Below are 27,451 nucleotides of genomic sequence, written 5' to 3'. Positions count from 1 at the left end.
AGTCCTCTTCGTCGTAAGTTTAGTAAATAACTGAACTAAAAACCACGCTTTGATTTTAACATGTATGAACTTTCTTTATATAGTAGATGGTGCCACCTGGTGGCATTTGTTTTGTGACGGTATTGGACAGTTTTTTTTCGTTTTCATTTAACGTCATAATTGGACAGCGAAGGATACTTCTGCACCCTTTACACATACAATACTGAAATGCCTCTGTGGGCAGAGAAGAAATTATCTATTAAATATAACAAATTGGAACGAGGTGATGTGAAAGACTTTTTTTGACCACGTGCTGCAGCCAATACTGCATTTAAACTAAGTAATATATCAATATTGATATAAGACAGGAACTCATGAAATGCTCGCAAAACACATAAAGCTACTTTCACAAAATGGACAAAAGATATCAAACATATCAATTTACACACGCGCGCGTGCGCGCGTGATAAGAACATTTAAGTTTTAGAAAGACAAGGAGGGATCGACATGTATACGTTTATATATGTAACCTGGCAATCTGTGATAATATTAAATTTTAATGCCCCAAGAAAGTTAAAACTACGAAAAGTGAGTTACTTAAAATTAAAAAAAGTATCCCAACTTCTGCATGTCACGGCCCGGCATAGTCAGGTAGTTAAGGTACTGGACTCGTAATCTGAGTATCGCGGGTTTTAATCCACGTCACATTAAATATGCTCACCCTTTCAATTATAATGTTACGGTCAATCCCCCTATCGTTGGTAAAAGAGCAGCCCAAGAGTTGGCGGTGGGTTGTGATGACTAGCTGCCTTCCCTCTAGTCTTACATTTTTAAATTAGGGACGGCTAGCTCAGATAGCCCTCGTGTAGCTTTGCGCGAAATTCAAACCAAACCAATCTGCAAATCACTAATTGTGTTATTCGGTGATATGTGTAGATTTATATAGCTGCATAAACGTGTATAGAAATACCAAGACAAAACCTCCTAGATGTGAACAATACATCTTTTAAACTTAATTGGATATGTCATCGTAACATACTTTCTTCGAAAGGGGACCGAAGACTGCCTGGATGGGTCACCTGTTTTAACTGCTCGACAGCAGTGGCGTGTTGTCTGTCTGTCTGTCAGTCAGTAGACATTAAAATAGCGTCTCATATGCGATGCTTAACATTGCAGTTTGTACTGCCGTGACGAGAAGAATTATTAACTCTTGTAGGCATGGCATAAACTTCAAAAGCAGCGCAGATAACTTGTTTTTGTTATCTACTAAAACTATTTAACAGCTCTCCCAAAATGTAGGTGTGAAATTCCTTATTAGCCTTGGAATGCAACTTGTTCTGGTACGTCACTGGTAACTTACTACACCATGTAACACAAATTTTGTTCCTTGGTAGTATGTGTTTTTTTTTTAATTGCTTATGTTTTCTGTGTACACAAAATAGCCATTATTCCCTTCAAACTTTTTGCTTTTGTAACCTGGATAATGAAATTTAGAAATTAACCTATTTTCTGTGTAAAAACTGGAAAATTTGCACATTTTCATTTACATAAGGTCTGAATAAAACAACATATGAATCAAGATTTGCATGTATTTATACTAAAGTTATACAAAAATGTTTAGAAGTGAGTAGTTTTTCGAGATTTGCGATTGTAATGTAAATCCAAATCACTTTCACATATTAACCCCCCCCCCTCGGATATAGTCTCCCATCATGTTTTCGTCATACGCTCCTTAGTGGCGGCGTTCAAAGTCCAGTATATCTTGGTGTAAGCACTCGCCTTGCTCCTCTGAGTATGCTCACATGTTCTCCTTAAATTTATCAAGTTGAGGATATCAAGGATATGGACTTTCAGGGACATCCTGCAGCTCATTTTGCCGTAGTTTTTCACCAGAGCCTCAACCAGTTCCACATAATTTTCGGCCTTGTGATTACCCAAGAAGCCCCGCACCACTGCGACAAAGCTGCCTCTAGCTTTTTTTTTTTTTCCTTCCTACTGAGCTTCTTGGGGAATTCTGTGCACTCCAGGATCTTCTTTATTTACGGTCCAACGAAGACACCAGCTTTGACCTTTGCCTCAAACAGCTTAGGGAAGAAGTCCCGAAGGTACTTGAAAACTGCAGACTCCTTATCAGGAGCTGTGACAAATTGTTTCATAAGACCCAATTTTATGTGCAATGATGGGAACAACACCTTCTGGAGGTCCACTAGTGGCTCACATTTGACGTTGTGCCTCATAGCAAGGTCTTGATACTGTTGAATTCCTTTTTGAGGTGCACTGAAAGATATTTAAATTTTAAAAGGTCTAAAATTTGTATAACATAAAATCTTACTATTTAAGCAAGCAAAATTTGTTCGTCTTACTTTCTAGATTTTTTTTTTGTGTGTGTGTGCAGTGGTTGCAGGTAAAATGAGGTTCCCAGTGTTTGTATTGATCCCAGACTGGTATACAGAAATATGCCTTGTAGGCTTCACACATTTCAGCAGATGCTGTCATCGAGTACTTTTTCGCTCTTGTCTTGATAAATTGGCCACATACATGGCAGAATGCGTCTGGATAATGCTTGCAGCTTCTTGATGCAATCTCTGATAAAATCAGATAGGTCTATGTGTGTGTTCACTTAGGCAGCTAGGACTAAACTGAAGTGGTGAGCCCCTGTTTATTTTTTACTATGAAAAGTTCTAGAAAATTCTAAAAGGTTCTTAAATTCGCGTAAGTTCTACAACATTCTAGAAAGTTCTTGAAAATTCTCTATCAGCTACTCAGCACTGAATCTACCTGGAATGTTCTGAAAAGTGGGTAAATTTGAAAATTTCAATACCCAGGTCACAAAAGCAAAGTTTGAAGAGAAAAATAGGTCTTTTCCATTTACTTTAGACATAAGCAATTGGAAAATAACACTTTCTGCCCAGGAACAAGAAAAAGTAAACATTTTGTTACGTAGTGTTATTGAAAGCAGTACAATCAGTTGATCTACCAAGTTGATTCAGGATATTTTCACTTTTTCAGTGAATTTGTGTTATACTGCGTTTGTATATAAATAATTTTCGGTCGTTTTTTTGTTTCATGTGACTACTGACCAAAGATCTGAATTGCTTTTTGTACCTTTTGAGCAAAACCGAACATTTGTGATGATACAGCTCACTACTTTCCATATGCAGTGTTCTTTCCATCTGAATACAATTATATAATGCAAGAATACTAATGAATACAGCTGGTCGATTAATCGATATATTTGATTATTTAGGAATATCGATTAATTGAAATTACATTTGAATTGATTAGTGTAATAAATTATCAATAAACCAAAATGAGTGTTTCCGATAGTTACTATTATCGATTACTCCAACTGTTCAAGTCTTGTGTGTGGATAATCCATTAATTTATTGTAATCGATTAGTAAATTACACTGTCAACTGTGTCACCATTGTTAACTCCGGATTACTACTTTATAGTTCTAGAGTACTAGCTAGTAATATTAGATTGGCTGTTCAAGTCTCGTGTGTGGATAATCCATTATATTAATGTAATCGATTAGTAAATTGCACTATTCAGCAACGAATAGTGGGCTTGACCATCACATTAGACCTTCCCACACGGCTGAAAGGGCAAGCATGTTCAGAAACTGGTTAATCGACCCCCTTTCCCTAATTATTAGGTCAAGATAATAGTCCATCTCTCTTTTTCTGTCTTTATCTAGCCCTGGCAAGTTATGGTATTAAAATAAAAGCCACCTGGACAGTAACTATGTCTGATAATGCTGGTTTGATTTTAAATCCCTATGAATAGATGAAGAGGAATATGAAAGAAATGCAGACGAACATTAGTTTTTTTTCACGAGCATTAGGCCTATTGATTTCCAGTTTTTGTCATATTTTAACACTCATATTCTAAGTTTAGATATCTTTTTATTGCATATTTAAATAATATTCAGATTAACTGTATTTTGTGGTGTTGATTTGCAGAAGACAGGATAGATTGTTAGTACCATTTATTTTACACTTCGAATTTGAAATCCATAATAGCTAAATTACAAGGAATGCATAAACAATCTGCAGTATAAAACATTAGAACTAAAACCTGACTTGTTATTGGCTAACAATATTGTTGAAAGAATGTTTGTTTCGTTTGAAGACTTTTATCTTCTTTAATAACATGAATCAAAGTTCAGAAATTCGTGACGAACTTTCTTGAGAGAAACGTTCGATCCGCACTCCCATCCGTTAACAGATACAATGTCTGGCCCCTTTAATATTATTCTTTATTTATTTTGTATATTTACTTATTTGTTTGAAATATTTATTTTGTAATCTATAACCCAGGGCTTCTCAACTAAATGAATGGTTCATCAAGGGGTTAACGAGGTTAATGGCAGGCTGAATGAGTATTATCAATTATAAGAATTCAAGAGCAAAAAGTAATTATTATTTATTCTAGTTGTAGTTTGATATACATTCTTCATTTTACGTTGTATTCAATGTTATTGTAGTTGGACGTGTATTTAATGTGTGTTTTCATATTTAATGTATATTTGAGGTATGTTTAAGTCATACTAAAGAATTTTGCATTTTAAATTCGTATTTTTTGTCTTTTTTTTTAACTCGGGTAGTGAACTGTTGTGAAAAACTTGATGTCTCTTATTGTAAAACGTTAAGAATCCGTACGCTTCACCATTGTTTTATATTGTTGTATTTCGTATATTGGGTTTTGCTGATATGATTAAAATCAGTGTTGTAATCTGTGATGTTCATACACCCTCGAAAAAGGCGCAAACCCAAACGTCGAGTAGAGTAAACAAACATCTGTCTCAAGTTGTTTGTCTTCAACAAATGTTTTTTTTTTTTTAATTTCTTTTAAACCATTGCGGATTTCATGAGCTTCGCTATAACACGCTTGCAATTGTCGAGTTATTTGAAATACACCAAAGCCAAGCACGATAAAGCTGTTTAATCGCCACCGATAACTTAATGTTTATGTTTTATCTTAAATCAGAACTTGTGTTGACTTTCAGTTTGTGTATAATCTTAATGTGATTCTCTTACAAACCTTGTTTGTCCTTCATACTTGTACTCTATTAAAGTCAAAAACGCATCCCATAAAAGTCTCGTGATTTGTAGCGGTACAACTGTTTCGTAAAGTTAGTTATCAAAAGCTTGGAATATCGATGTAACGATTTCTTATTGCTTAAACCTATTTAAGCGATTCTGAAAGAAAAGGCTTGGTATATAATATACGTACCCCTGGTGACAATATCCAACATTACCGTTTGTGATGTTTGACTTTTTTTTATGCTTAGAAATGTGAGCGAGTGGTTGAATCGTAATTATGGTTTGACGGTCTTTACAACAATCGTAAATATACGCGAATTTACATGATTTGTATTATCTTTATACTTTGAACTTCTGGTTTCAGATTAATCGCATATAATAAATAGTTTCACTAGCCTAATCGGAAGTGGTTAACTATTGAAATAAATGTAATGAATTATTAAATAATTCCATACGCTTGTACCACTAATATCCTTATTCAAACGTAATTATTTGAATGAATATGCCCATATTTCAATAAGCCTGTTAAGAAACACATAGTTCGATTAATTTATGATGCTCATTTGTTATCATTTTTAGTATGTGTGTTAGTACTTCTACTGTTGTGGATTTTGAAACTGTTCATAATATTAAACATTGAAAGGGAGACCAAAATATTTTGGTCTGCTGAAACAGAAAGAAGTTGAAAACATAATAAGGGGTCATTACCGTTGCTAGGAGATGAATGTTTGTTACTTCCTGCTTGTACAAGGCTAGAAGAATGAAGAAACGAGTTGGTGAATTATAATTACATATATTTTTTCATGGTGCGAAAATATTAGCATTTCTTATTAAAATTATAAAAACACCAACATACATTCTGTTTTCTTTTTATTATTATTCACAGCTGTTATAGTTTTCTAAAGAAAATGAAAGTCAAAATAACAAACATTGGATGAAAAGTAAAGTGAAAAATGTCGTGCGACTTGTATATTTTTGGATCTGCGAGTTAACACGCTAGCACGATTGTTGGCTATATTTGGAAAGAAACGCACACTTTTGAGTCTAACAGTTGTATAGGAAGTTTCGTGATATATTTTAAAGAATCGGTTCATTTTATTGTTTCATTAAAAAAATCGCATTCGGATTATTATTGACTAATTAGGTGTGACCTAACTTTGTCCATGGTTTGTTTTTTAGTGACCAGTCAACAAACTTTACACGGCGAAGTGAATCGTTTCCATGGTTACGAATTGTCGTAGCCGGTCGTCAACAAATAGCACAAACTCCTCGAGAGAAGTCACATGGAACAGCAGTTCTATACTTTTAAACTTGGTCTGAAGATTTTAAGAAATCCTGGCTGACGACAACCCCCGAATGATTTAAGTAATACTGAGTCTGTGTTACATTACTTTCTCTGAAAAAACAAATTTGTTGCAGTAATAAAGTTCTTCTTTGAAGTATCTTTGACGGATATCAGGGAAGTTTTGAATAAAGCATTCTATATTGCAATCTCCGTACCCCGCACTTTTCCGAGACCGTCTCGCTGACAGTATTTTGGAAAGCACCAATAAAAAATAAATATTTGAATTTATGGGTTTGAAATAATAACAATTATTATGTTTTAAAATCTGTAGAACACATTCTGATTGGTACTTGTAAAAGGAGAGAATGTAAGGTTTCAAACATTTAATGTTAAACATTTACAGTGCTACTCAAAGGGAAGACGTAACAAACAGTAAATAACTGATAACTTCCTCAATGTTATTGAATAGGAGAGCTCTTTAATGTTACAACTGTAAGTGGAATTCTACACAGTAGTCATAGTTGTACAGTGACTGAGTATGAAAAATGTAAGATAAATAAATCCGTTGAGTGTTATCGTGTCCTGTACAACATCACATTGAAACCGGCGAAACTGACTATTTGGTGGTGTTTGGTGTTGCAGATATTTGGAGTTACAAAAAAGTAATGTTGTTAAAACTGCCATTGATGAGAAAGTTTTGACTGATAAAAAAAACTGTTACGTTGTTTTAATAACAATTAATTGTCTGTTTACAAGAAAGTGTATGCAGAAGTGAGAAATTATGGTTTATATTTTTAGTTACGTCACTTTAGATACAACTAAAGAGTTCATACACTACAACTGTCATAATATGCTTTATACTTCGAAGATCAAAACGTAGAGAGGTGTATGTTGAATCACAGCATACATAAGCAGTAGATTGGCAGATTGCATTTAGGTCTAGTTCGCAATTATTGGTTCACGAATTCGTATTTCAAACTCTTAAAATACTTATCCATTCAACCGTGGGAGCTTTATAATGAAACAGTTAATCCCATGGTTCGTCGATAAAGTAGTATCTCAAGAGTTGGCGGTGAGTGATGCTAACTGTTGCCTTCTCTCTAGTCTGTCATTTCTGAGTCAAGGACTTTATAGCCCTCGAGTAGCTTTGCGCAAAATTAGATAAACAGATGCACTTGACCAAATGTAACCATTTGTTTATCGGTTCAAACGATATTAAACCCTCAGTGGCTCAGCGGTATGTCTGCGGACTTACAACGCTACAAACCAGGTTTCGATACCTGTGGTGGGCAGAGCACAGATAGCCCATTGTGGAGCTTTATACTTAATTTAAAACAACATCAACGTCAAATGGTACTGGAAATTTGTCATTAGGACAAGAAAACGTACATTTGTCAAGTGGCACAAAATAACTAATTCGCACAAATGTTACGATTTCCTATGGAAACAAAAACCCACATGCCAGCTAATGTTGGTGTGTTTTTTTTTTTGTGGTTATGGGGGTGTTTTAAAACGTAACATCTCAGTGGCTTAGAATTGAAATAAAAAAATATTCAATTGTTAATTTCTTTTTTTTCCGTAAAATAAATGCACTTAACAAGTAAAAATTACTGCTGTCAATACAGACGTTACTTCTTAAAATGTTGAAATAAACATGTTCACCGATATCGGTTGGATATCTTGAGTTTTAAATACTGTTTTGCCCTATTAATCCATCGATATAATGGTTTTGGTGATAATTACCACAGTATCAACACTGTTTTACCTTATTAGTCCATCGATATAATGGTTTTGGTGATAGTTACCACAGTATCAACACTGTTTTACCTTATTAGTCCATCGATATAATGGTTTTGGTGATAATTACCACAGTATCAACACTGTTTTACCCTATTAGTCCATCGATATAATGGTTTGGGTGGTAATTACCACAGTATCAACACTGTTTTACCCTATTAGTCCATCGATATAATGGTTTGGGTGGTAATTACCACAGTATCAACACTGTTTTACCCTATTAGTCCATCGATATAATGGTTTGGGTGGTAATTACCACAGTATCAACACTGTTTTACCCTATTAGTCCATCGATATAATGGTTTGGGTGGTAATTACCACAGTATCAACACTGTTTTACCCTATTAGTCCATCGATATAATGGTTTGGGTGGTAATTACCACAGTATCTTTTTTTTTCTTTCGTAACCTACTTTGGTCACCTTCTCCACTTTCCCCTGGGTAGAAGCTATAGAGTTACCGGAGGCCAAGAACACGCCACGCAATCGACGACGTCCCATCCTTGAACTTCCAATGAAAAACGATCAGACGATCACATCTCGTGGCCGCGTGCACTTACAATTTTGGAGCATTATCAGGTACAATATACTTGGCATTCATCTGACGTTCTGAAAAAAACCAACAAAACAGAGTTGATTTGTCGTGTCACTTCGTTAATAGTTTATGACTGGAAAATGTACTGAAGGAAGGTAAAAAATATCGTACGGTAAGATTGTGGCGATCGGATATAATTTTGTCGTGGTATGTAATCTATAATATTAAACCTAATTACTAATTAACTACTGTTTTTCAAAATCTGCTTTGATTTTAAACTTGAGGATGAAGGGCACTATAGGTTTAAAGACTGCCTTGTTTGGACTGCTGGTTGATATTTATATGATGTAAGCCACTACGTTTTTCCTTTTAGACCCATTTTAAATAATAACCACAATAACGTTTAAATTATCTTTCAAAAATCAAAAGCTTCCCACCTCCAAACACCCATCAACAGGAATCAGTTTCATTTTTTCTCTTCTTCTAGAAGTTGAGGCACCGCCTGTAATCAAAGACATTGAATATTCACAATTCACATGACACAAAAAAATGATGGGAGATTAAAGGTCTCAGAAAGAAGAGTGTTACGCAAATCTTACAACTTTCAGGCTCGTGACCTTGCTTAATATGCTCTTATCACACGTCATTCATGACGCAGCACATTTTTTTGCCTTCATGTTTTTCGCAACACTACTGGTTGTTACTAGGGCGTAACGTCATCTAATTGGTCGTCTCTGGAATAGTTAATAAGATAAGTTTTGGTTGTCTTGGTACTTTTAGAACAAACGGACAGTAATGCTTAACGAAAATAGTGGTGGGTAAATTGAACTTTCCGCATGCATGTTACCATCAGCTTACGCTTTGAGGTTTATTAGTTCAAAAATATAGACACGTATACTAACCTTGAATAAACTCCTTTTAACCTATGAGAGTTTTACATGCGGTTTTTAAAGTTGTACTTTAAGTATGTTAACTTAAAAGTTGAAGATCTAAGAGTACTGTTTTTGGCCGAACGTAGTTAGTTATGTGTGTATTAATTGGTCTGTTTACGTGTGTTAACCTATAACCTTTCTTCTTAGTGCGTCTTATTTTTGAGGAACAACAGTTGCTGAGAATTCCGTGTTTCAAAGCTATAGTACCCAACTGTCTATGTTTGAATGTCCATTCTTTGTGAACAATATTCATGGTGTTTATTTAGTTCATTTGATCACATTTGTATCTTTGCCTCTACCATCTGTGCAGTTAGACTCGGCTTCCGTGATATGGACAGAAGAAACATGGCGACCGTCACTTTCAAGATTTATCTAAGAAAGTTTCAGACTAAATACTCTCTAACTTCAACGTGTTATAATAAAAAAATTTTAAAAAACTTATGAAAGTTTCTAAGAACCCACTTTTTAAAAAAAATAAGACGACGTATATAGAAATAAATCTTCAAAACATTTATATATTGAATACTGATATTTAACCATGTAAGCCTAGAATTGATATACGTTATTAACTTGGTCACTCCTACTTATTACTGTTATAGCCTCAGAAACACTAGAAAGAAAAATATTTTGATTTTAACCAATAAAATTACAACTGTTAATATATTAAGAGGGTGACCTTTTTGCTACAACAAAACACCTTTTGTCTGTTTAAGGTTTGCTTTCTGCTGAACTTTCTGGTGTTATAGTATTTTTAGATTAAATGTACGTTGACGCCCCTGGTTTAAAAAATAATATATAGAACATCGAAGTTGTTATATGGTAGCGTAACATCTGTTACTAGGCGACATCAGTCTGCAATGTAAGTGCTATGAAGACTAATAGGTACCTGACGGGATATTCCTCCCAAAAAAAACAACAAAAGTTCACTATCTGGCTGTCTATCTGTATCTATCTATCAAGCAGAATTTCTCTGCAGTCTTGCAGTGGAACCAATGAAAGAAATGCTACGAGATGCTCCGGTATATTGGCTATTCTTACTACAAAGATGATTTATTGTATGTGTGTTTGCAGGCTTGATTATTGTAAGTGTTTCTGTTATGGTAACTGAAAGCTGCCCGACGGTATTCGTGAACTCGTTTGTTTCAAGATTTTTGTTGGCGAATGGAAAAAAAAACCTGCAGTTGGTCACATTGTTTTTTGAAATATTTTTTTTTTGGCTTTGAACTTAGTATTTAATCAGTAAAATGAGTCGAATATTTCCTTCCATAAAGCGGGTTATGCAATTAGCATCTAATGACGTAATTAGTAATTTATTAACAAAAGAAAGAAGGAAAACATTATACGTCATTTTTTGCTTCGTTAACTAGATTATATAAAGAGTTATCGCGTAATTTAAAGTTTTATCTGAAAATGTACAAAGACATGAAAAGCATTTTTTATCACTGGGGTCACCGTCATCTAAATAAATACAATAAGAACCATTTGTCTACAAGTACAAATACGGTTAATTGGCTAAACGATTGTTTAAATAGAAAAATGCGAAGTTGGTATAATAAATTAGGCTTATGGAGATAAATAACTTTAAACAAACTGTCTTATTTTTTGTATGACGTTTGGAGCTATTATTTTATTTATTTTCCAAGCCAGAAACAACTGCAATTATACAGGAACGTCTTCGATATGGAAACAATATAGAAACAAAATGTAACGCAATGTATAACCATGAAAATCTGCATAAATATAATAGTACTGTTTGCTGTCTTTCAAACATCTGTGCAACTGTTTCATTGGTTGTTCATGGATATTCACAAAATATAATGTGGAGGCATCATTGGGTCGCTTTTGAAACATGTCAAACGAATAATGACACTTTTATTGTTATATCGTGTCCGGCAAATGGTGACCCATTTATTTAGTTGTCAGTTTTTTAATTTATTCTTTTTACTTTGTTTTGTTTTGTGCCATGTGGATAATTAGAACTACAACGTGGAAAAGGAGTCGCGAAAGGTGCGCCGTCTACGCACTCACGTGCACACGAGCTTCCATTTACTTTATGCGATCTAACATCAATCTGTCGGAAAGTGGGCGTGTCTCTCGCCAATAGTTTGTGTTTTGAGTACGAGAATCATGTATAATATATATTTCCCTTTCTTTCTTTTTTTAATCTCAAAGCACCAGGAATAGGGAAGTAAAATAGACCACGAGTAGATGATCTGCGGTGGGAAACAATAGATCTACGTCGCTTGCCATATCCTGGTTGCTGGGATTCGGTGTATTTTTTTTATCATACAATTAAAATTTCTATGTCAAGTTATTTTTACGTTTATCTAATTGTGATATACTCTGAAGTTTAGAAGTTAAACAACCTGGCTAAGGACTCCAACAACAATCTAACAGTTATTTTAAAGTAACGGTCTGCTGTACTTTAATTTCTTTGCAATTTGTTATTTAAAAAACAAACAAACAAAAGAAACCAGAACACTGTGTAGTTATTTAACGCAATAAATAAAATTTTCACTGAAATTTTTGTGCTGTCCTGCATCATGGTAATTTTGAAAGCAAAGATCTCGTGGACCCCAATCAGAGAACCAAAGTTCTATTTAAATGACCGCATTCAGAAGCTTATTAAAACTGATTGATTTAATCGTAAAGTCAGCTGTTACGTACAGTAATAGAATGTAATAATAGCTATTTAAGTCTAGGAATATCATATTTAAAAATCGTAAGAGATGTCATAAAAAGCGATAATAGTGTGGTAGTGACATCTATGACAGTTAGTAATTTGCATATATATATTTATATATAATTGCTTAAGTATCTTGAAAACAAAATGTTCACACATTAGAATATTACTTGAGTTCAGTATGCATATGATTTGCATTAGAGCATTGATCTAGGCTTTCAAAAACATTGTTGAAATTGTGTTGTTAAAAATCGCTCTGTTACTATGGTATATTGAACAAGAAGAGTACTGGTATTCTGCGATAGGCCTCGTCAGTACTGGATTTAGCGCACATGGTGTGGTTGATACATTATATACTGTGTACATTTACCCAGCAGTTCTTACAGTTTGTGTTGCATAATTAAAGTTTTATATTCGAGTTTTTAGATTATTGTACATTTAACATCCGCTTAATTTTGGTTATTTCCTTGTTCCGTTTTGTAAACTTTTGGAAAAGACAAAGCTATGTGCTAATCTTTCTTATGGGTAATACTTTTAACAGTTACAATTATGTATTGCTAAAAGTACATTAAGACCGACTCCCTCCATCCTTTAATACACACACATTTTCGTTCTATCTTATCGATGTCTTTGTGTAATATGTGGCTAGTAATAATTACTCTTTGCCATAAAAACGTGTACCGAATAGAGTCACAATAGGTCATTCACAAGTGTTAAAAGCCAGATTTAAAAAAACAAACAAAAACACAAAACTACTAATTAATATGTGAATTATTGCTTGTTTTACTGAGACAATATTACTGTTTTATAAAGCTTGAGTTTTGTTAGAAACATAGTTTATTATTGTTTTAGCTTTTCTTTTAAAGTGATGGCGATTGTTTTAGCGTAAATCTGCGCAACGCATTATTTGTTCTATTTTCCGTGGGGAATCGAGTCTCGGACTTTTGCATTGCCACTTCGTAAAAGTATTGGTGACCTATTGCACTACTATGATTATGCGAATAATAATTCGTAAGACGGCAGAATACAAATTGTTGAAACAATGAACTCAAAAACTTAAACAGTGAAATGTAATGAAGTTAAACAAAGTTTGAAGGGGAACATACATATATATAAAATAGTGATGAAAAAAACTGTGTGTGTGTGTGTGTGACCGTCTTAGCTCTGAAAAGAAAGAACCTATAAACCTGAAACTTTGTATGGATAGTAAGGAGATTCTGAGTATTATTTTAAAATTTTACTCAAAAAAAATTTGCCAGTTTTTGCTCTGTAGTTTTACTATATAGCTCTAAGTCCCTGAATCTATATAAAAATATTCTTTTCTGATTCTCACTTACTGAATGAACAGCCCCCCAGTGGCTCAGCGGTATGTTTGCGGACTTACAACGCTAAAAACCGAGTTTCCTACCCGTGGTGGGCAGAGCACAGGTAGCCCATTGTGTAGCTTTGTGCTTAATTCAAAACAACAACTGAATGAACAACATGCAGTTTTTCTGGCAAATACTCTTTTTTCAATACAAACATGAGAAGAAAAATAAAAACTTGAGAATTGAATTAAGTTTGGGAAACGTGAACAAACAAGGGGAATGAAAAACGAATCGTACAATGAAAAGGAGTTGAGGAAACAGGAAGGAATCTGAGAAGATAATTTAAAACAATTTTATTTTATAAAGAGTTGAATGAAATCACGTTCGAGAAATGGTAACAGACAAATAATTATAGAAGTAATTAAGATAATGGAGACGCTTGACTGGTGCACTGAGACCTCTGTGAATCATGAGGGAACCGTGGGTATTTTATGCTAGTATGTAATATTTTTTGTCATAAATTTACGTATAAATATCTAGCTAAAGGTTTTAAATACTTGATTTTAATGTATAATCACACAGTGGTTAAATCAGTGTCAAAATCATTATCACGCCATCTTGTTGTATGCGAAAATATAGGTCAAGCACGAACTGACCGTAATTCCAGTAACGTTTGGCATGGCCAAGCGTGTTAAGGCGTTCCACTCGTAATCCGAGGGTCACGGGTTCGAATCCCGGTCGCACCAAACTTGCTCGCTCATTCAGCCGTGAGGTCGTTATAATGTACGGTCAATCTCACTATTCGTTGGTAAAAGAGTAGCCCAAGAGTTGGCGGTAGGTGGTGATGACTAGCTGCCTTCCCTCTAGTCTTACACTGTTAAATTAGGGACGGCTAGCGCAGATAGCCCTCGAGTAGCTTTGTGCGAAATTCAAACAAACAAACAAACTCGTCATTCGACGTTTCGGGCTGATAGATAATATCGACAGATTTGTTCTTGTGACCAGGAAATATAGTTCGTGGACCTGCTGTATTATTATTAGCTTCCATCATGCAACATTTCTGGCTGACATACGATACCAACAGATTGGTTTGTGCGATCAGACAAACAGGTTATCACGTTCTTTCAACATTCGCTAACCTTTGTTAAAGTGTCTCACAGGTCAATAGATTGTTCAAATGGACGACATCTTCTGTGAGAAATTAAAAACAAAAATTCAAGTTCCAGCGTTTAATTCGTCCACGATTCATCGTGTGTCGAACTGTAAAGTTACTCTAGATGTGTTGTCTTTCAGTATTCTGTATCTCTGTCATTCTGTTGAAATGTTTAATTATCGGTTCAGTTGATATAATTTTGTTTTAGGTTTCAACTGTAACGTAGAAATAATATACAATTTTTTTTCGACACAAAACTAATATCTATTTTCCCTATTTTTTTTTTCTATTGTAGCATTGTTATTGTTTAAAACACACATGTTCACATTTTAATGAATTTTCGACCATGTTATACGTATGTCTTTATAGAGCAAATTTTAGATCGAAATGTATGTTCGGTTGCTTAATCTACAAAGTATGTAAGTTTTCAAAAAAGGCTTATTTCGATATGATGCATTTTGAAAGTAAATCCAATATTTATGATCTGTAATTCGAGATGATCGATTTTCTTTCTTTTTCATAATTTAGGTTTCAAGTAAATTTTCTTAATTTCTGAAAATATTTAGGGTTAAATTATTATTTGTTAGTTTGCGCCCCGTAGCCGTGAGTCTACAGATTTACAACGCTAAAATCAGGAGTTCGATTCTCCACGGGGGCTCAGTAGATCGCTTGATGTGGCTTTGCTATAAGAAAAACACAACTCCTTCTGTTTGCGTCTCTGAAAACTTTTGAGGGATAAAAGAATTACGTATCGAAATTAATATAACTTTTAGGGTTAAGTAATTGTTGATTCATTGATATTTCAGTCAACTTTTAGGGTTAAAGAATGGATCTTGTATTGAGATATCTTAAAATTTTACCCAAAGTTAAATATTTTCTACCATTTTATCAGCGTTTTTCCATACGAGTGGATAATTGTGTATGCATATGATTAGATTTATGACCAATTAGAGGACCAATAGTATGGTTATTATTTACTTTTGTTTCTAAAATGTTTGTACAAAGTTATCTTCAGACTTTTAGCTTATCCTTATTTAAATGATCGTTGGAATAATTCTGTTCTTTTTTTCAAAATGCGAGTTTACTTTAAACACCACCAAGTATTTGCTACTTAATAATTTGTTATTTAAAAACAAGCTACAGACGCGTGGATTTTTTAATACTATTTGAAAACAAACAAACTACAGAACTGACATTATATTGACTAGGTGCAATGCGGTGGTATTTGTTGTTTTAGGTGAGAGTATAAATACGATTTTTTGTATCACAAAGTGGAGAATGTGCAGAGATTATACGCTCTGAAAGATTGCGTGCTTTCATTTGCCCAGAATTCATTACATTTTACTTTTTTCCATTGGGTGATTCCTTTGCATACTGGTCTCTCATAGTTTAGGGATGGAACCAAGAAATGGTTTTCTAAATAAGAGATGTGAAATATATTTAGGTTCAGCCTCAACCAGTCAATTCAAAACTTCGCGTTGGTTGGTGTCAAGTCTCCGTATTACTGGAGTAAGGATATTTGGTTTGTGATGTGCACGCCCAGAGGCGGGAAATGTCTTGTAACCAACAAATGTCTAACAGTAACGAATCTGATATCAGTTTCTCGTTTAGGCCTTTAATATACATTTTATGAGCTCTTTGAGGCCTCTTTGATGTAAATAATTAAGCCCCCAACCTTTAACTTCAGCATGATGGTTGACAAAGTTGTATTAAAAATATCTACTTTCTACAGCCTATATCGTTCAGTTAATTCAACATAATTTTTATCGTCTTAGTGTTTATTTAAAATTAATTGAGCATCTTTGTTTTCGGCCCATTTTTTGACTCCTCTCACGAAAACGCTGATCTAAGCTATACTTCACTTTTAGCCTAAATACCCTCATGGCTTTTTTTTTTTTTGAGAAACTGACTTGTTAATCACTTAAACACTGTTTTTAGAATGGTAGGACTTACAAACAGTGTTGTTGTTGTTTTGTTTTTTTTGGGGGGTGTTTCTTAATAGCTAGTATGTTTTTATGTATCAATACGAACCAATGTTGAAAGTGGTTCGTTTGTATTTGACTTTTATTTCTCTGATTTTTCCTGTTAAAAAGTGTTCATTACAAACGTCTTTCCGTTGATCATCAAGTTAAAGGCCGAATTCCAGGTTACCATTCTGCTGTTGTATACACATGGGAACACCAGGTGTCTTTGAGAAGCTCGTGTTGCATCGTATCAGAAATGCATATTTAAGTGCAGTAGGTATTGTAAACATTGAGAGGAGGGGTGTGTGTGTAGTGCTCAAGATATGTTTAGACATCTAGAGGAGGTGTGTGTGTATAGTGCTCAAGATATGTTTTAGACATCTAGAGGAGGTGTGTGTGTATAGTGCTCAAGATATGTTTTAGACATCTAGAGGAGGTGTGTGTGTGTGTGCCTGAGTGCTCATATGTTTAGACATCTAGAGGAGGTGTGTGTGTAGTGCTCGAGATATGTTTAGACATCTAGAGGAGGTGTGTGTGTGTAGTGCTCAAGATATGTTTAGACATCTAGAGGAGGTGTGTGTGTGTAGTGCTCAAGATATGTTTAGACATCTAGAGGAGGTGTGTGTGTGTAGTGCTCAAGATATGTTTTAGACATCTAGAGGTGTGTGTGTGTAGTGCTCAAGATATGTTTTAGACATCTAGAGGGGTGTGTGTGTAGTGCTCAAGATATGTTTTAGACATCTAGAGGGGTGTGTGTGTAGTGCTCAAGATATGTTTAGACATCTAGAGGAGGTGTGTGTGTAGTGCCCAAGATATGTTTAGACATCCAGAGGAGGTGTGTGTGTAGTGCTCAAGATATGTTTTAGACATCCAGAGGAGGTGTGTGTGTGCTCAAGATATGTTTTAGACATCTAGAGGGTGTGTGTGTGTGTAGTGCCCAAGATATGTTTTAGACATCCAGAGGGGTGTGTGTGTGTAGTGCTCAAGATATGTTTAGACATCCAGAGGAGGTGTGTGTGTAGTGCCCAAGATATGTTTAGACATCCAGAGGAGGGGTGTGTGTGTGTGTAGTGCTCAAGATATGTTTAGACATCTAGAGGAGGTGTGTGTGTGTGTGTGTGTGTAGTGCTCAAGATATGTTTAGACATCTAGAGGAGGTGTGTGTGTGTGTAGTGCCCGAGATATGTTTAGACATCCAGAGGAGGTGTGTGTGTAGTGCTCAAGATATGTTTAGACATCTAGAGGAGGTGTGTGTGTGTAGTGCTCAAGATATGTTTAGACATCTAGAGGAGGTGTGTGTGTGTAGTGCTCGAGATATGTTTAGACATCTAGAGGAGGTGTGTGTGTGTAGTGCTCGAGATATGTTTAGACATCTAGAGGAGGTGTGTGTGTGTAGTGCTCAAGATATGTTTTAGACATCTAGAGGTGTGTGTGTAGTGCTCAAGATATGTTTTAGACATCTAGAGGTGTGTATGTGTAGTGCTCAAGATATGTTTTAGACATCTAGAGGTGTGTGTGTGTAGTGCTCAAGATATGTTTTAGACATCTAGAGGGGTGTGTGTGTGTGTGTAGTGCTCAAGATATGTTTTAGACATCTAGAGGGGTGTGTGTGTAGTGCTCAAGATATGTTTTAGACATCTAGAGGTGTGTGTGTGTGTGTGTAGTGCTCAAGATATGTTTTAGACATCCAGAGGAGGTGTGTGTGTGTGCCCAAGATATGTTTTAGACATCCAGAGGGGTGTGTGTGTAGTGCCCAAGATATGTTTTAGACATTTAGAGGTGTGTGTGTGTAGTGCTCAAGATATGTTTAGACATCCAGAGGAGGTGTGTGTGTAGTGCTCAAGATATGTTTAGACATCCAGAGGGGTGTATGTGTAGTGCTCAATATATGTTTTAGACATCTAGAGGGTGTGTGTGTGTGTAGTGCTCAAGATATGTTTAGACATCTAGAGGAGGGGTGTGTGTGTGTGTGTGTGCTCAAGATATGTTTAGACATCTAGAGGAGGTGTGTGTGTATAGTGCTCGAGATATGTTTAGACATCTAGAGGAGGTGTGTGTGTGTAGTGCTCGAGATATGTTTAGACATCTAGAGGAGGTGTGTGTGTGTAGTGCTCGAGATATGTTTAGACATCTAGAGGAGGTGTGTGTGTGTAGTGCTCAAGATATGTTTTAGACATCTAGAGGTGTGTGTGTGTAGTGCTCAAGATATGTTTTAGACATCTAGAGGTGTGTGTGTGTAGTGCTCAAGATATGTTTAGACATCTAGAGGAGGTGTGTGTGTATAGTGCTCGAGATATGTTTAGACATCTAGAGGAGGTGTGTGTGTATAGTGCTCGAGATATGTTTAGACATCTAGAGGAGGTGTGTGTGTGTGTAGTGCTCAAGATATGTTTAGACATCTAGAGGAGGTGTGTGTGTGTAGTGCTCAAGATATGTTTAGACATCTAGAGGAGGTGTGTGTGTAGTGCTCAAGATATGTTTAGACATCTAGAGGAGGTGTGTGTGTAGTGCTCAAGATATGTTTTAGACATCTAGAGGAGGTGTGTGTGTAGTGCTCAAGATATGTTTTAGACATCTAGAGGTGTGTGTGTGTAGTGCTCAAGATATGTTTTAGACATCTAGAGGAGGAGGTGTGTGTGTAGTGCTCAAGATATGTTTAGACATCTAGAGGGGTGTGTGTGTAGTGCTCAAGATATGTTTTAGACATCTAGAGGTGTGTGTGTAGTGCTCAAGATATGTTTTAGACATCTAGAGGTGTGTGTGTAGTGCTCAAGATATGTTTTAGACATCTAGAGGAGGTGTGTGTGTGTAGTGCTCGAGATATGTTTAGACATCTAGAGGAGGTGTGTGTGTGTGTAGTGCTCGAGATATGTTTAGACATCTAGAGGAGGTGTGTGTGTGTAGTGCTCAAGATATGTTTAGACATCTAGAGGAGGTGTGTGTGTAGTGCTCAAGATATGTTTTAGACATCTAGAGGAGGTGTGTGTGTAGTGCTCAAGATATGTTTTAGACATCTAGAGGTGTGTGTGTGTGTAGTGCTCGAGATATGTTTTAGACATCTAGAGGTGTGTGTGTGTGTAGTGCTCAAGATATGTTTAGACATCTAGAGGAGGTGTGTGTGTAGTGCTCAAGATATGTTTAGACATCTAGAGGAGGTGTGTGTGTAGTGCTCAAGATATGTTTAGACATCTAGAGGAGGTGTGTGTGTAGTGCTCAAGATATGTTTAGACATCTAGAGGAGGGGTGTGTGTGTGTGTAGTGCTCGTGATATGTTTAGACATCTAGAGGAGGTGTGTGTGTGTGTGTGTGTATAGTGCTCGAGATATGTTTAGACATCTAGATGAGGGGTGTGTGTGTGTAGTGCTCGAGATATGTTTAGACATCTAGATGAGGGTGTGTGTGTGTGTAGTGCTCGAGATATGTTTAGACATCCTTCCCATCTGCCTATGCTGTGCTGGTTCTACATGGTGGTCTGGAGTTTAATTGCTTTACAGGTTTTATCTGTGTTCGTTTTATTCTTCAGTGTAAACTACACATGGTAGTCTGGTTTATTTTATTTAACAATAACTAATACAATATAGTGCTATTATTTAAATGTTTGTGCATGGATCTGTGTTACAAAACTTGTGTTGTAATTATTGCAGACTTTATTCTACATTTCAAATTCAGTATCTTCATTTTCCCATGACAAACGTGCTTTCGGTTGTTTTATGTTTTGATTGTATTTCGGAAAACACGCGTCAAGTTTTACGTGAAATCGCAAAGCAGATCGGTCAGTGTTAAAGTTTAACCAGCCATAGAACTTGTAAACTCGTAACATTTATGAAGGTTAATCCAAACAACCAGAGGAAGTTAAAGAAATAAAACTGTTAAGCCTCTTTGACTCATTTATTGAACATAACTTTATTTCCTTTTTACTTTCATGTATTTGAACTAAGGCTTTATATTACGTCCAAATTAAACACACGACACATGATTATTTAATGAAGCGTGTAAGATCATCACTGTTTGTTACCTACCTGGCTTGACGAGCCCTGGAGTTGGACGATAAATCTCTTCAGCATTGGATATGACAGATGTAATGTAGTTGATATAAAATATTTTCCTTTGTTTTCAGTCATGGGTTCTTAGAATTAACAAGCTCGTAGAATGCATTATTTAATGCCAGTGTGAAATAATGAATGTATTATTAAATGTTAGTGTGAACCATTCCTAATGAATAATGTGTTGTATGGTATTTAGTCGTGTTCATGGAACTTCCTACTTCTGATGGTTATGACGTGTTTTATCAAATGTTCACTGTTTGAAATACATTTATTGTAAAATAGATTCCTGTTGTACATTGAGCAAATATTTTAAAAGTTCATTCGCCGTGTTTTTTTATTTTTTAAATACACCTCTAAAAAAGAAAGTGAAAACGTGGCAGGTCTTCAAACAAGAGTCTTCTCATTTTTCAACATAAATTATTAGGAGTGGGATGATTGTGTTCACTGGGATATCACTAAACAAACAAATTGATTAACCTAGACAACGCATGCGCATAGGGTACATGAAAAATTTGTAAACAACAAGCCAGTACTTGTGGGAGATTTTATTATTATTTATTGTACACGTATAGAAATGTGTTGCTCTTTGTGTGTTTATGTATAATATACACGTACATGTATGTAGTCACTTATCAGCGGAAAGTCCTTTTAATAATTAGTTTAGTATACAATAAGGAAAAAAAGTTAGATTTTTGTATTGTTTTTGTTGCTTCTCTTTAAAAGTGTGACGTGCATACGCAAATTACATACTAATACTGTTCCATCCGTGAGCATCGTGAGCTGTCTGGAAGCTCGTGGGCACATGCCAATTTACATAAGGACTACAGGGTTTGCGAAGAACGCTGACATTATGTTTTACGAAAATGAAACTGTCTGAGAGGTGCCAAAGGACGACGAAACCCCACATTCTTGGGTGCTGACTTTTCATGGTAGGTTTATTCAGAGACATGAAGACCTTTTCTTACCCTCATTTTACTAGTACCTTGCTCTGATAACCTAGTGTTGGTGGGCTCCAGATACCAGGGATTCCGCTGACGGAAACTTAGATTATCGCACTTGTCTCTTACCGACGCTATTAGACAAAGTTTGGCGACAATTCAAATACCGTATTGTTTTATATATCATTCAATTACATGTGCCAGGAGAAACTTTGTCCTCTCTCATGTTATTTTGCAACTAACAGTTAGTGAACCGACACTGAATCGATGTAACACTTGACTTACGCTGAGTTATGTTAATAATTATAATAAAATATATCTTTCACAAGAACGTTACTAATGAACAGAAAAATAACTATTTAATGAAAAAAAAGCCTTATTGCACAATGTGTTCCTACAAATCTTGTAAACAACTTTTCATATGTGTAGTTGCATGTGACAGCGACATGAAAGGGTTAGGTATTTCTCATTTCGTTAAGCACTGTTTAATGGCATGCAGCTAGAACAGGAAAATAAATAATCTCAGCATTTTGTTGTTTGTGAAAATCATTTCAAGATCCAGCTTTTCTTTGCCAGAGGTGCAATGAAACGTGCAATAGGAGAATCCACAAGTACATAAATTACGATCAGATAACTTTGAAGTGATGATTTTACGATACAATGCTACATCTTAGGCCTAATTCAATGAGGTGTGTGTGTGTGTAATATAATATACGTGTAAGGTAGCCGTATCTTTTAAACATTTCAATTTGATATCTCTGAATGAAGTTTTGGTGCCCTGTTAAATATCTCTGAGGGGTTTCACATCTCCATTGTTATCGGATACATTTTCATACTCCTATCTACTGCATTATTTCACGATACTTTTATAAATCATTTTTGTCTAGGGATTATTATTAACAGTCAGAGTTTGTATAATACCCTGAGAAATAACATGGACATTTATTTCGTTTGGTAAGAAGGCTAAAATACCTAACTTTGTTAAAAACTATTTTTTGTATGCTACTGTAGTTTGCACTACTCTTGTAGACATAATCTTAAAGTTAACGACAGTAACACTTTGTAACATACTGTATTATGTTTTTAATCTTTGCTGTAATTACTTTTGTGATTCTCTTAGTCTTGTTTCTTAATGCTGGAATCCAAAAGTCATCTTTCCATCAGCTGTGTATATGTCGCCCTTGAAGTCATTGTTTTCATTTGTTCTATTGGCAGTATTTTCATCATTACAATTACTATTGGATCGTGCGTGATCTGGTGGTTAATGTAAATAGTCTGTGAATCAGAGTATTCATGATTCGCGTTCTGATACTGGAACAAACTCGCTTCCCAGTTTGGGGAGGTGTGTATGCTGTAAGAGTTATGGTACCAGTCCCTCCATTAAATTGGATAAGGGTCATCCACTAGTTAGCGGTAGATGCCGTTTAACACCTACCTTTCTTATAATCTGTTAGTTCGAAATTTGAAGCGGCTTATGCTGATAGCACTTTTAAGTAGCTTTGCGTGAAAATTCTGTTTACAATCTCCTGTTGCCGTTTTTCTCCTGTTGCTACTATTCGATATTTCACTCGACATTTTTGTTTTTGCAATCACAGATTTTGTATTGCACTTGTCAGCTGATCATTCGGGCAGTTGTTGTGTGTTGTGCTTTTGCTGTTATACTTTCTCGTTGTGGTTACGTGTTAATCATTCTGGCGGTTGCTGGGCTTGTGTGTTAAATTCACCATTTCACCGGATGTTGTTATATTTAATGTTATGCTTCAATGTATTACAGCGACTTGTTTGGCCCGTTTGAGTAACCAGAAATGCACTCTTTTTGTTCTTTCGGTTTGTCTGATACCTTCTTATTAGTTCTTTACAGATAAAAATAAAACCTTTGTTGTTTGTGCCAACTAATGAGAAAGAAATAAACCAAAATGCCTCTCTAACTTTGGCAGAGTACGAAATGCTTACAGTTTATTACAGATAGTCTAAAAGAGACGAAGTCCAGTGTAGTGTGTCGTTCAATTCGTGGTACAGATAAGAGCCAAACAGTTCTGTATATAGTAATTTGTTATCATTGGCTTCTGAAATCGGAACAAGGAGAAAACCGTGCACACTTCGTAGTTGTGTTACAATCTCGTGTCTCTCTCACACACGCACACACACCTGTATTAATGAATGGTGGTTGCGCTGCCGTACCTAAACACCCTTTTTACTGTTTGATAGTGTTAACACGTGTGATCTGTAGCTAATTCCTTATTGTTAATCGTCTGTAGAAACGGATGAGTATTGATAATTTTCCGAAAACTTCTCAACGTTTCAAATAATAACTGATGTATGAAAGTACCCTCACTCACTTGATGCTACACGCAGATACCACTCCCGTTTCTAATTGTTGGTATTTAGGTCCTTTGGGTGGACCTGGGAGGGTCGGGTACCTTCTTGACCTTCTCCTTTCCCGATACGCTCACTCCTTGTTTGTGTTTGTTTGAATTTCGCGAAAGCTGCATGATAGCTATCAGCGCTAGCCCGTCCCTAATTTAGCAGTGAAAGACTGGAGGAAAGGCAGCTAGTCATCACCACCCACCGCCAACTCTTGGGGTACTTTTTACCAAGGAATAGTTTTATTGACCGTTACATAATAACAACCTCACAGACGAAAGTGCGAACATGTTTCGTAGAACGGGGATTCGAACCCGCGACTCTCAGATTGCAAATCGAGTGTCCTAACCACCTGGCCAATGATAGAGGTTTATACTTTTAAGTTTTTTATTTTATTTTACAGCATACAATCAGTATTCTGCGAAAAGGAACTTTCTGTATTCTGAAGTGTTTGTTTTTTTATTCATGTTTTATCAATGTAAAATACTAAGAATTAAATATTAAGTTCAGTCGACTTCTAGCACTTTAAGATACACGAGACAAGTCTCTTAGGTATGAGTCGACTTCTAGCACTTCAAGATACACGAGACAAGTCTCTTAGGTATGACTCGACTTCTAGCACTTTAAGATACACGAGACAAGTCTCTTAGGTATGAGTCGACTTCTAGCACTTTAAGACACACGAGACAAGTCTCTTAGGTATGAGTCGACTTCTAGCACTTCAAGATACACGAGACAAGTCTCTTAGGTATGAATTTTGAATCTATTTCATCATGTGTTGAAAATCACAAAAATGATTAAACATGCTTTCAGTTATTTCTGTAACTCACCAATAGGAACGCCATATTTTTCGAAAGTGTATTTACAGACAAGTTCATCTCGAGGCATATTTACCTTATTGGTTGAATATGTTGTTAGTTTTTGTTGTAGCATCCAATCGTGAGCCTGCGTTCCTTGTCCTGTTTGAGCACCAAGGACCCACGTTTCTAACGCTTTGAGTGCACGGCACCCCACTAATCATGCACGTGCCTGCATGACACAAGAACTACCAAGCTAAATATAAAGAGGCCACTGTCATGCTTCAGAAGGAGTACACCTTACTTGAAACAAACCGGGACTAAATCTTTGCATGAGGAAGACCACAAGTTTCATTAGTGATCTGCCCGCCATCTTTAGACAGATATTAGCGTGTGTATTATACCGCCTGTCTTAGATGTGGTACATCCTCTGTTGACTACAGACTTTCTTCAGAAAGTAAAACGTTTCACACGTTCTCATTTTTTTTTCTACATCGGTCTTTATCGAATTCTAACATCTGTTCGGTTCTCTCGCCAGTCCAATCTTGCATTGCGTGAGATCAGAACCAGTCTGTGTTTGTATGAGAAGGATGGTGACAGTTGCAAATACCAATTCTATCATCATTACCTTATAAAGGAACCTACAGGTTGGTAAATATAATGCCCAGTAGTTTCACTATACTTTTACCATTCTCTGTAATATGCTACAGGGTGGTCCGTAAGTCCCTACCCATCCATATGTTATTATGTTATATTCAATAACGCATGTATTATAATTTCTTTCTATTTTTGTCAGAAAAATATGGCCGATTTAAGCCCATTTACACTTGAAAATGTCTCGCAGAACATGGCGTCGCATAATATTATGCAGCGAGAATGAGGGACAGCACACAAATACACAGAATACATAAAATATATGGATGGTTAGGGACTTAGGGGCCACCCTGTAATTTCACTCCCCTTTTCCAGTTCTTGTGACTGTATCCTGGCGTGGATATTTTCAATATAAAGTTAGACTGCGTGAGTAAATGTTGCATTAGTACTTCGTTCACCAGTAATAAATGGATCAAACGATGAACCAGTCAATGCACGCTGTAGTTTCATTACCAGAATGTTCATTTGTCCCTTACCCTGTTCATGTACGCATCAGTGCAGTCTGAACCTAGAACTGTGGTATCATTGTTCCCTCACGTCAGGATATCCAGTGTAAGAGCAGTGATGTCGAGAAAACCCACTTGTAGAGAAAAATATATTATGTAAAAACGGTTCGTTTGGGTTGAGAAAATTTTTTACGTTGTTCGCTCCTCTAGGCCCGACATGGCCAAGCGTGTTGAGGCGTGCGACTCGTAATCTGCGGGTCACGGGTTCGCATCCCCGTCGCGCCAAACATGCTCGCCCTTTCAGCCGTGGGGGCGTTATAACGTGACGGTCAATCCCCCTATTCGTTGGTAAAAGAGTAGCCCAAGAGTTGGCGGTGGATGGTGATGACTAGCTGCCTTCCCTCTAGTCTTACACTGCTAAATTAGAGATGGCTAGCATAGATAGCCCTCGAGTAGCTTTGCGCGAAATTCAAAAACAAAACAAATCGCTCCTCTGAGTAAAATAATATTTTCTCAACCCAAAACGAGCCGTTTTTACATACATAAGAGCACGGATTGATAACGGTTCAGGGCGGCTATCTCAAGACTTTAGATACAGAGGTACAGAATTACTTACCAGAGTTGAACGAAGCGAGTGCGTTGATACTTCTACTGCAGCAGGGTTATCTAAAGAACACGAGTACTGGTGGTTCTCCTGCATATAAATGTATACTCGCACGATAACATCTAAAATATAGTGAAATATTATATATACATTGATCAGTGAAAACGTACTCTTAGAAATGTAATAAGAACACAAAACTTGTTAAGAAGAAAATTAGAAAATCGGATCTGTTAAAGTGAGTGTAGAAACTTCCTTTAACAAGGTCAGAATATTGGAAAGAAAAGCAGTCTGGGAAGAATAAATGTGAAGTCACCGAGTATGGGCTTGAAAGGTCGTTGTCATTTCAAGAAGAATGTATATCAAGCCACCTGTGGGAAATATTGTGATAGGTGTAGGAGAAACGTGCCTGCCCTTGCACGAAAGAATTCCAGAGCACGTGCGTAGCATCAAACTTGTGTATAAACAGCGCTATCACTGATCATTATGTTCCGAAGAACCTGATATGCCGGAAACAGAAAATATGTTTTCTGGTGTTAAGATATTGACCAAAGGACGTAGTGTTTCTACGACACAAGATTTAAGAATCCGTTTGAATTCGAATAAACGAACATACAATTTATAAATATAATCCTTTACACTTACTGTGGGGATATGTTTATTTATCTGCGTGTTTCTTTAAATGTTAGTTGTACACATTGTTATTAGTGTGTGTGTGTGTGTGTGTGTGTGGATATGTGATTGTTTATAACTGTACGTATTTGTCTCGCAGTATATACACCATGCTTGTATTTGTATGACCAAGCCACATGAATCGTCTGTGTTTAGGTGCACATGTTGACATATGTGTATATGCATTTTTTTCTTTTAATTAATCTTTTCGTGACGGGTCACGGGTCAAAGGCTATGTCATCGCGTTTGTTA

The 27,451-nt window shown here is 36.0% G+C and overlaps 1 protein-coding gene and 1 long non-coding RNA gene across 6 annotated transcripts in view; one reads left to right on the top strand and one right to left on the bottom strand.

Annotated features, from left to right (window-relative positions):
- LOC143230041 (uncharacterized) overlaps nucleotides 1-27,451 on the top strand; it is a 67,573-nt gene that overhangs the window by 25,951 nt on the left and 14,171 nt on the right. The window contains exon 1 of one of the 3 annotated variants that reach the window (XM_076462997.1): nucleotides 21,289-21,656. The exons of 1 other annotated variant lie outside the window; for it this stretch is intronic. The gene's annotated coding sequence lies outside the window, so the exon portion shown is untranslated. Of the gene's footprint in view, nucleotides 1-21,288; nucleotides 21,657-25,030; nucleotides 25,474-27,451 lie in introns of those variants that run through there. One more of the 3 variants, XM_076462998.1, reaches the window with a different exon arrangement.
- LOC143230042 (uncharacterized) lies at nucleotides 1,507-27,116 on the bottom strand. 3 transcript variants are annotated; one of them, XR_013016198.1, is made up of 3 exons: nucleotides 9,080-9,373; nucleotides 8,522-8,716; nucleotides 1,507-2,256 (listed from the first exon to the last, which is right to left on the bottom strand). It is a non-coding gene; the product is annotated as an uncharacterized LOC143230042 (long non-coding RNA). The 3 variants fall into 3 exon arrangements; XR_013016199.1 differs by lacking the exon at nucleotides 8,522-8,716 and adding an exon at nucleotides 5,736-5,779; XR_013016197.1 differs by lacking the exon at nucleotides 8,522-8,716 and adding an exon at nucleotides 26,543-27,116 and having other exon boundaries at nucleotides 1,512-2,256; nucleotides 9,080-9,144.

This window comes from Tachypleus tridentatus, chromosome 10 (assembly GCF_004210375.1).
Source record: "Tachypleus tridentatus isolate NWPU-2018 chromosome 10, ASM421037v1, whole genome shotgun sequence".
NCBI lineage: Eukaryota > Metazoa > Arthropoda > Merostomata > Xiphosura > Limulidae > Tachypleus > Tachypleus tridentatus.
Note: the sequence above shows the minus strand (reverse complement) of the source record. Positions and strands in the feature narration are given on the sequence as shown.